Consider the following 10136-nt stretch of genomic DNA (forward strand, 5'->3'; position numbering starts at 1 on the left):
CTGTTGTCCAGGGACCCCTTGTAAAGCGCTCTGAGCACATTTAGTGGATATTACGCTATGTTAAAGCTTTAAAAAAGCTCAACTATGTTTGTCCGATCACGTATGAAGTTGTGTCAGAAATTCCATGTTTTGATTGGTCAAATATCTACTACTGGTTAATTTACCTGATGGTCATATTATCTGTGATGGAAGGTCTTCGCTGGAACACGGTCTTCAATTCGTCAAATGAAATCGTTCCGTCATTGTTCTCGTCTGCCGTTTGGAAAAATGTCTCAATCATATCCTGGGATAAATACAGTGTGTTCATTTTAATTACTACCCGATAAAGAATTGAAATAGCTTAAAAACTATAAATGATAGAAACATCTAGTTTTTTGCGTAGATTTTTTTATTATCACTATTCAAGTTTTTGTGGTGGAAATTTCAGGAAGATGCTATAAACCGTTACAAATACAGTCACGCTTTTTGTTAAAAGTGAGAAATTTGACTCAAGCATATTTTTTAAAACTTGTATTTACTTTTCTTCCAATTTTTTTTTTTGCGTCAAAAGATCGTATGAGTCACGTTTCTCCCTTTTTACTTAAACCACTACTGTATTGTAACGGTTTATAGCTTCGCGAAGTCCCAGGTTTGAGAGTTTTTGCCAAGATAATCGATCGATATTTGAAGGACGAGTTTTCTGGCTAAATTTTTAAATATGGATTTTTCCAGAGTACGACATTAGGGGGCTGTGGTGTTAGGAGTTCAGTTTTTAGTTTTTCCATGTACTATTATTATGAATATTAAATTCTTCCGAGTTGGCCCCCAGCCGATCCCGGCTGCACCCCTAAGTCAGCGAAATCTTGGCCATCGTTACTTATATTTACAAAAAAAAAACATTACACACACACACACACACACACACACACACACACACACTCTCTCTCTCTCTCTCTCTCTCTCTCTCTCACACACACATTTTCAAACAATTTTTACACCCCTAAACTTGTCTCAAACTATTTTTCTTTGTGAAGGAAAAGACGATCAATACAAACAAGAAGAAGAGAAAAAGATATGATTTCTGTGCTATTTCGCATGCGCAGCTGGAAAAGTAACAAATAAATTTCTATGACGTTTTGTGATACTTTTCCGGGGAATCATTGATGATGATGATGATGATGATGATAATGATGTGATGATGATGATGATGATGATGATGATGATGATGATGATGATGATGATGATAATGATGATGATGATAATGATGACTGTAAGAAGTTTACGCAAGAATTTGTAGAAACACATGGCAATAAAACTTGACCAATATTAGAAAGAACAATGGGGGTAGCTGGAGGAGATTGCATTTATTTTCGGTTGTTGTTCATTAAACATGATTAATATTCAAGCAAAGTTAACGACGCTAGGATTTCAATGAAAACATGGTCAATACTTAATGGGTTTAGGACAGATATATGTTTCAAGTTAATGGACTGGTCGTTATGTTAAGTAGTAGAAAATTACTTTCGTTGATTGGTCTCAATTGGTATTGGGAATAAAAGCAACGGATTGTAGTTGATTATTGTTATTTTGGCGTACGTATCAAAATAGTATTATATCATAAAAGGCGGGGTTTAACATTAATATGTAGGAATTTGACGTTTCAGGTTTGAATATGATTTGATCTTACATTTAGGGGGTGGAATTTACACTGTCAAAGAACTGTCGAAACTACAAGGAGGGAAGTTAAAGAGAATTATGGGTAGAGTTACTATAGGGGATAAAATAGGATGTTTCGGATTGGGAATTTATCATAACAAATAAAGCTGTAAGAAATTAAACTTGGAATCTGGATTTTTATTTGAATGTCTTGATGTTATACATTCAATTATCATCATCGGCTCTTGAACTCTTTCGTCACTCTAAACATCTACAACACAATGCAAAGGAATAATATTACCATCTATCAAAAAAGCCACTATGCGATCATAAGCCATTACATATGTATGCAACTATGTCACGTGATGATGATGATGATGATGATGATGATGATGATGATGATGATGATGATGATGATGATGACAATAATAGAAATAGTAATTATTATAATATTTTTTAAAGGAGCAGTTCCACAACTAGAGCCGCGCTTTTTATATGAATAATTTCAACAGTGTAAATTGAAAATCGAAAACAAATAAATAAATATATTAATATTTACATTATTTGAAAGTAAAAAAAAGCTAAAAAATTATATAAAATGATTATTGCTTGTTGTTATAAAGCCTAATACTGGACGGCGGTGTTTCTCTGTTTTTGTTGAAATGGAGAAAGGGCGACCACTCCTTCCTGACATAATAACTGATGGTCTTAGTGGATGATTCTGGTCATTTAATATTTTAGTTATTTTACTAATACAAAATTTCTCGTATAAAAGATCTACATCGTCAACATCTTCTTGCACAGGTGCCTGCTCCTTAATTGCTTAATGTGATATATGGAAATTCTTCTTCTTCTTCTTCTTCTTCATCGGTCCCGTCACGTCACATGGTCAGTCCGGTCTGGTGAATGAAGCCCACAGTGGTCCTGAGGTCGTCCTCACTGCTTCTTTGAGTATGGGGTTGGGTCAGGCCAGAAGTTCCTTCTCAACTGGTTGTACCTTGGACATTCCATTAGGACATGATGTCCATTTTCATTTTCAAGTACGCAGTCACATTGTCCAGAGGCACCTGCTCTGGACATCCTCCACATATGTTCCTTTAACTGGTTGTGTCCAGTTCTCAGTCTGAAGATGATGACCTGTTCCTTTCTGTCGAGCACCTTGATTGGGTCATTCATGTTGTATTCTGGGTGCTTCTCTCTCCATCTCTGAGACTGGATAAATTTGGCCATTTTGTTAATTTCTTCTGTTGAGTACGTTGGGGAGGGTTGCTGCATGCGACTGCCTGCCTTTGCCAGTTTATCAGCGATCTGATTTCCAAGTATCCCACAGTGTCCTGGAATCCACTGCAGTACAATGTTGGTAAACTTGCTTAGCTTCATGAGGTCTTCCACCAAGGCGTCTATATCATCCGCAAAGGACATCATTATATCCTCCAGAATTTTCTTAGCATCTGTTAAAATCACTATGTGTCTTGGTTTTTTATTTTCTGAGAGGATTTGCTTAACAGCTTCATGGATTGCATCTGCCTCTGACTTGTAGATTGAAGTGCGAGTACCAGTCGGTTTGCTGATCTCCTTTTGTTGACCATTTGTGTACTCGATGTGCACTCCCATGCCCCCGCACGTGTGTTCTTTATTGCATGAACCATCTGTATAGATTCTTGTCCATTTTTTTTCAGGGTAGTTTTGATCTATGCACTTCTGTACAGACTTCTTGATTTCTTCGCCGTGTTTTTGTTTTGTTGAAATGTCACCAACGGAAGTCTTGATTTTCAAGTGATTTTGCCTTTTCCAAATTGGTACTCTGATATTTGCTTTGCATTTTTGGGTCATTATTTCGTCAAGTTCGTGATCTTTTTCAATTTGCTGTGCTCTTTCAATAAAGTGTGATCTTTTCAGCCGCCTAGTTTTCTTTTCTTGCGCTCTAGCGTGAAGAGGCTGATCTGTCATTGTTTTCACGTCTGTGTATTGTTTCAAAATTTTTGATTCCCTTCTTTCTGATAGAGATGTAAGTCCTGTTATGGTTTCCATTGCATGTATCGGTGTCGATTTCATTCCTCCACTTATTATCCTCATGTTGCTGTTCTGCACTTTGTCCAGCTTTTCCATTTGAGTTTTGGAGCAGTTTCCCCATGCAGATATCCCGTATTCTAGCGCTGGTCTCACATATCCTGTGTAAGTTTGTTTCAGTATATCGGAGCTAGCTCCCCAAGTTGTTCCAGCTAGTTTTTTCAAGAGTTGTGTTCGCTTTACCCCAACTTTCTGACTGTTGCTGATTTGATTTTTCCATGTTAGTCTTGGGTCAAAATGGACTCCTAGGTATTTTGGTGCGTCGTCTTTTTCCAATTCATGGTCTTCAATACGTAGCTTTGCTTTTTCATCTTTTGGGGAGAGGCTAAATATTGTGAACTTTGTCTTCACTGCATTTATTTTCATCGCCCAGTTGTCAGTCCATTCTTTGATATTATCCAGTGTGATTTGCATCCTGTGTTGTGCCTTGATTAAGTTTTGGTCAGAGCTAATCAGAGCTAGGTCATCTGCGTACATCGACATTTTCACTCCTCGACATAGTGTTTCTCTTATATCATTTACATAGAGAAGAAATAGTGTAGGTGATAGTACTCCACCTTGTTGGACTCCATGTTTTAGTTTTGCTTCTCTACTTTTGTGACCTTGTGTTGTTACTCTTGCCTTTCTTGTTTTTAGGTAGTTTTGTATCCAGTTGAGCATGTTATGGGATACTTTTGATTTTTGTAGTTTATATACCAGACCTTTTTTCCACACTTTGTCGAATGCTTTTTCAAAGTCCACCCATACCACAATTTTTTTCTTTCCATCCTGAAACGAGTCTTCTATTTCTTGGGATATGTAGGTTACTTGATTTTCAGTACTCCTGTGTCTTCTGAAACTAGCTTGTTCATTTATAAGCACATTATAGTTTTCAAGATACCACATCAGTCTGGAGTTGATAATTCTTTCTACCAGCTTGCACATGCAGCTTGTAAGACTTATAGGTCGGTAATTTGCGGCTTCATTTGCTTGTTTTCCTTCTTTCTTAATTGGGACAATAAAAGCCTTTTTCCATATATCTGGTATTTTACCAGTTTTCCAAGTGCTGTTGTAGAGTTGTGATAGCTTCTTTTTCGCTGTCTTTCCAAGATGGATAAGCATCTCATTTGTTACTTCGTCTGGGCCTGGCGATTTCTTTGGTTTTAGCACTTTGAGAGAGCTTTCTAGTTCTTCCATAGTTAGCTTCTTTGTCATTACTTCATCTATGGCTTCCTTGAGTTCCTGTTTTTGTTTTCTGCATTCTTTTTTAACTCTTTTCTTCAGTTCTTTTTCTATTGTGTTGTCACTAATTTTTTGAACTGCTCCATGAATAGGTCTGCAGCTTGTTGTGGACTGACAAGTTCTCCTTCTTTTTCCAAAGCGGGAGGGGCGTAGTGATTCGGTTCCCTATTTAGGGCTTTTGTAAGTTTCCAAAGTTTATTTCCATCTTTTTCGAAGTTAAGGCTATGCGTTTTTTCTTTCCATGCCATTTTGGATGTCGTTGCCATTTCTTTTTTAAAGGTAGCTTCTGCCTCTTTATATGCTGCAATATTGTCATCACAGGGGTCTGCTTCAGCCTTTTCTCTTGTTTCCGATACTTCATTACTTAACTGATTAAGATCGTCTGTCCAGAGTGGTATATAATTTTTTCTTGCTCCCCTTGGGATACTTTCTTTTGCTGCTTTTAGGATGGCCTTTGTCAGTTCTTTTGCACTTTTGTTGACATTCTTGGTTTTACAGTTTATGTTTTTGCAGTGGCTGTCTGTAAGTTGTTCAAAGCTTTCCCATTTTGCTCTTTTGAAGTTCCATCTTGGGATAGTTTGTGTTTTGTTTTCATTTTGATGATAGAGGTTTGTGATGATTGGCCTATGGTCGCTACCACCCAGTTGGGGCTGTACTGTTCTATTTATCGTCTTTGCTATATTATCTGTGGCAAACGTAAGATCTGGGGTAGATGTGGTTTTCCACGCTCTGGAGAAATATGTGTCCTCATCTTCATCGTCATACAATAGTTGAAGTTTTGTTTCAATTTGCCAGTTTTCTACTGTTTCACCACGTTTGTCCATATCTCCATATCCCCAGCTTTGAGAGTGACTGTTAAAGTCCCCTAGTACCAGACATCTTTCTTCCTGGATTTTTATCTTGTCTAAATGAAGCTCTTTGTTTGGTGGGCAATAGCAGTTAAAAATCAGGAGTTCTTTCTTTCCGATACATACTTTAATTTGCTGTATTTCTGATTGCTCTTGTGTATCAATTTTTATGCCTGCGGTGGGGTAGTCTTTTTTACTAATGTTATCACGCCTCCTTTGTGATCCTTTCTATCATGCCTTATTACCTGGTACCCTCTGATGGCAAATCTCATGTTGTCCGTGAGGTGAGTTTCTTGAATGCAGGCAATTTTGATGTCCTGCTCTTTTAGTCTCTTTTCAAGGGCTATTTTCTTCTTCGCAACGCCCTCCGCATTCCATTGGAGGATTTTAATCGTGTTTGGTGTTCCAGTCGCATGTAACCTTGATCCTCCTCCCCTAGTTCCGCAAGATGAAGTCAAGGTACCATATGGAAATTGATACTGTATAACAAAAGCCAATCATTATAATTGTTTGAAGTCGCTGCACGATTACATTTGCTTCCATGGTTCAGTGATAATGGGTTCTATTGAATTGTACACGTTTAAAATTTTGCGTAATTCATCATCATCATCATCATCATCATCATCATCATCATCATCATCATCATCATCATCATTATCATCATTACCATCATCCTCATCATCATCATCAATTTGAAAAAAATAAAATAAAATAAATATTTTGCGTCAGTGATCGTATGTGAAGATTGTTCGTATATGAAATTGAGAAACTAGGAACTAGGCACTGGTGTTAGATCAAAATCTGCTGAACAAGTGTTAATGAAAGGTGCTTCAATTCCCACTGGTGCCCGTTTTCCATAGTCCCAGGCTCATTTCCCTCTGGATATCCTCTTCTCATAGTCCTAGGTTCACTCCCCACTGGTGTACACTTCCCTGAGTCCATGGTTCACTCCCCACTGCTGCCCACTTCCCATAACTTTGGTCAGTTTCGTCGGGTTTTTTGGCGGGTTTCATAAAATAGAAATACCCGTTTTGTGTGTTGGTACGTGCTATGCGGCTGGCGGATGTTGTGAGCATTTTACCTCCGCGCAAAGCATCAATACACAATCTTCTTTCCGGTCGTTCTGGTCATTTTCGCTCGTTTCCCATTAGTATCCATCTCCCATATTCCCAGGTTCATTTTCCTCTGATATCCTCCTTCCATAGTCCCGGGTTAACTCCCCACTAGTGTACACTTCCCAGAGTCCCTGGTTCACTCCCCACTGCTGCCTGCATTCCAAAACTGAAGCTGTCGTGGTTTCGTCGTTTCCGCTCGTTACCACTCGTTTCAGGTCGTTTCCGGTCGTTTCCGGTATTGCATAGCACCCCAGCCGACCGCGAAAATGGAGGATTAATGTAGTGCGGCCATGTGGTCTTGTGGTATGACACTCGCTTTCGGATCGGAAGGTCCTGGGTTCGAGCCTCGCTCGGCGCATTGTTGAGTTCTTGGAGAAGGCTCTTTACTCACGGTCTCTCACCGTATTGGGGTGTAAAATGAGTACCTGGCCGTTAACAGCGTTGTCCCTGTCCGAATAAATTTTAATATCGCCTAACAGGCGTCTTGTCCCGTCCTAAATGTTTAATGTTGCTGTTGGCTAGGGACTCCTTGTAAAGCGCTTTGAGTACGTTTAGTGGATATTGCTCTATATAACAGCTCAATTCCTAGTTCGTTACCTGAACAATCTCCCTGTCAATGTGCAGGTTACACTCGTCGATGATGCTGAGGAAAAAGTCCTGAAGGTCTTTTCTGTCAATTTCACCGCTGCCTGCAGTCGTTGTCATATGCAATGATGTGATATGAAATGTGTAAAAAGAAGAAAATGTGTAGCCCATTAATTCATCATCATCATCATCATCATCATCATCATCATCATCATCATCATCATCATCATTATCATCATCATCATCATCATCATCATCATCATCATCATCATCATCATCCATCATCATCATCACATCATCATCATCATCATCATCATCATCATCATCATCATCATCATCATCATCATCATCATCATCATTACCATCATCATCATCATCATCATCATCATTACCATCATCATCATCATCATCATCATCATCATCATCATCATCATCATCATTCTAATCTTCAAGTTTCATACAAATGTGCAGTTTTGCCTTTTAGTTGAATGGCACTCGCCCTCATATCGGAAGGTCCTGGATTCGAGTCCCGCTATGAGCGGCGAATGGTTCAGTCTTTGAGAAACTAAGAGAGCAGACAGCAGTGTAAGATAAAGATCTGAACAAGTGTCTCCTCTCGTGCTCATTATTTGTTACAGTGAATGACATAATCAGTCGGATGGTGAAAAGGTTTGAACTGAGATATTGCCAAGCTTAGTTAGAAGGTCAATTTGTATCCAAAATGAGTTCTTGACATAATTAATTAAATCAACCCTTTTTGTACATCTTCGGGAAATATCAAAGCTTTATTTCACTTCTATTTTTTACAGCTAGTCAAGTTGAAAATGTATGAAATTTGATAAAAGTTGCTGGGTATCTTTCCCAGACATGTGACCATAACTTCATGAAAAATCACCCGATTTACTTCAAATAAAGATTAAAATGCTTTGGGGAGCATTTTCTTTCAGAAAATGCAAATTCTAAATATTCACCTTCCGACTGACTATGTCATGCACTGACACATTTGTGTTGTGCCATGCAAGCGAAGGTTCACCCCTGTTAAGCATATTATATTATATAGGAATTAAAATTGTCCCTACTTTCGAGAACCGCTGTGGTTTAGGCTAATGGTAGCACGCCTGACCATTAATCAGAAGGTCTGAGGTTTGATCCCCAGTCAAGAGAGACTGATTTATTGGGATGGTATTTTTTTCTTGTATTTTTCTTTCTTGTTATGTCTAGCACCATTCATACACACTTGTTCGGGTATTTAGATTACCATTAGTACGGCTATATGGTCTAGTGGTATAACACTCGCTTTAGGATAGGAAGGTCCTGGAAAAGGCTCTTCACTCACATTCTCTCACCTTACTCAGGTGTAAAATGAGTACCAAGCCGTTAACAACGTTGTTCTGTTCGAAAAAAAAAAGTAATATCGCCTAACAGGCGTCATGTCTCGTCCTACGTGTTAAGTGTTGCTGTTGGCCTGGGACCTCTTGGCAAAGCGCTTTGTTGAGACTTTGAGTGGATATTGCGCTATATAAAAACTTTCATTAAAAAATTTACCTTTAGTGTTGTAGACGTCGAACAAAAATCTGAGTTTATCTGTCTGGGATCCATTTACAAGGGTAGTGAGAGCTTCCAACAATTTGGCAACTTCGATTTGTCCATCTGCCTCGTCCCCAACCAGTTGTACGAGGCGATCGATGAAAAAAGACTGGAAAATGGAAGTAAAAACTTGAGCTTTTAAAAAAAACCTTGAGCTTTTATATAGCGCGATAGCACTAAATGTGCTCAAAGCGCTTTACTAGAGGTCCCTGACCAACAGCAACATTTAACATGTAGGACGGGACATGAAGCCTGTTAGGCGATATTACAATTTTTTATTTTCGGACAGAGACAACGCTGATATCGGACATGTACTCATTTTACACGTGAGTACGATGAGAGAATGTGAGTTAAGAGCCTTTTCCAAGGACTCAACTATGCGCCGACGAGGCTCGAACTCAGGACCTTCCGATCCGAAAGCGAGTGTCATACCACTAGACTACATTGTCGCATAATGGGAGCGATCTATATTCATGTTTTCGTCCAACCAAGTCATCAATCACATGATTTGTTGACGTCCAATGATTGGATATTTCTTAACAAATGTTAACACGCTGCTTTATGTATGAAAGTTGTAAAGATACCTGTGTGTCAAGCTGAACAAAGTGACCAATAGTGATGAAGGATATTTCAAAAGCTGTGAATACTTCTCACTATGTGGGTCATTTTGAGCACACTTTGCAATGTGACCAATGACCTGGAGCACATGGAAAGGGAATATAGATCATGCCAATTAAAGAGAACAGTAGGCAACAATAATAGGGTAGAAAAGTCGTGACGTCACACCTTCGTCATTTCTGATTTTTAACTCAATGGGCAGGTTCGCGACGGTGCACGGGTGTGGTAGAGACTTTGCTGGTTGGGTCGAGAGTCATAACATAATAGTGTGAGCACCATTAGAAACAGCAGCAGCCGTGGTGAGGAAGTGGTCGCGGTGGTGTAGTGGCCGTAGTGGTGTTCTGGCCATAGTGGGGAATTGGTCGCGCTGGTGTTGTGGCCGTAGTGGTGTTCTGGCCATAGTTGGGAATTAGTCGCGCTGGCGTAGTGGCCGCGACGGTGTTATGGTTGCCATGGT

The 10136-nt window shown here is 39.2% G+C and overlaps 1 pseudogene; it reads right to left on the minus strand.

Moving 5' to 3' along the window:
- LOC144976556 (NADPH oxidase 5-like) overlaps positions 1-9856 on the minus strand; it is a 36431-nt pseudogene extending 26575 nt beyond the window's left edge.
- Between the last annotated feature and the right edge of the window lie 280 nt (positions 9857-10136).

This window comes from Berghia stephanieae, chromosome 7, assembly GCF_034508935.2.
Source record: "Berghia stephanieae isolate SIO BIC M18660-M18661 chromosome 7, UCSD_Bste_1.3, whole genome shotgun sequence".
In the NCBI taxonomy this organism is placed as follows: domain Eukaryota; kingdom Metazoa; phylum Mollusca; class Gastropoda; order Nudibranchia; family Aeolidiidae; genus Berghia; species Berghia stephanieae.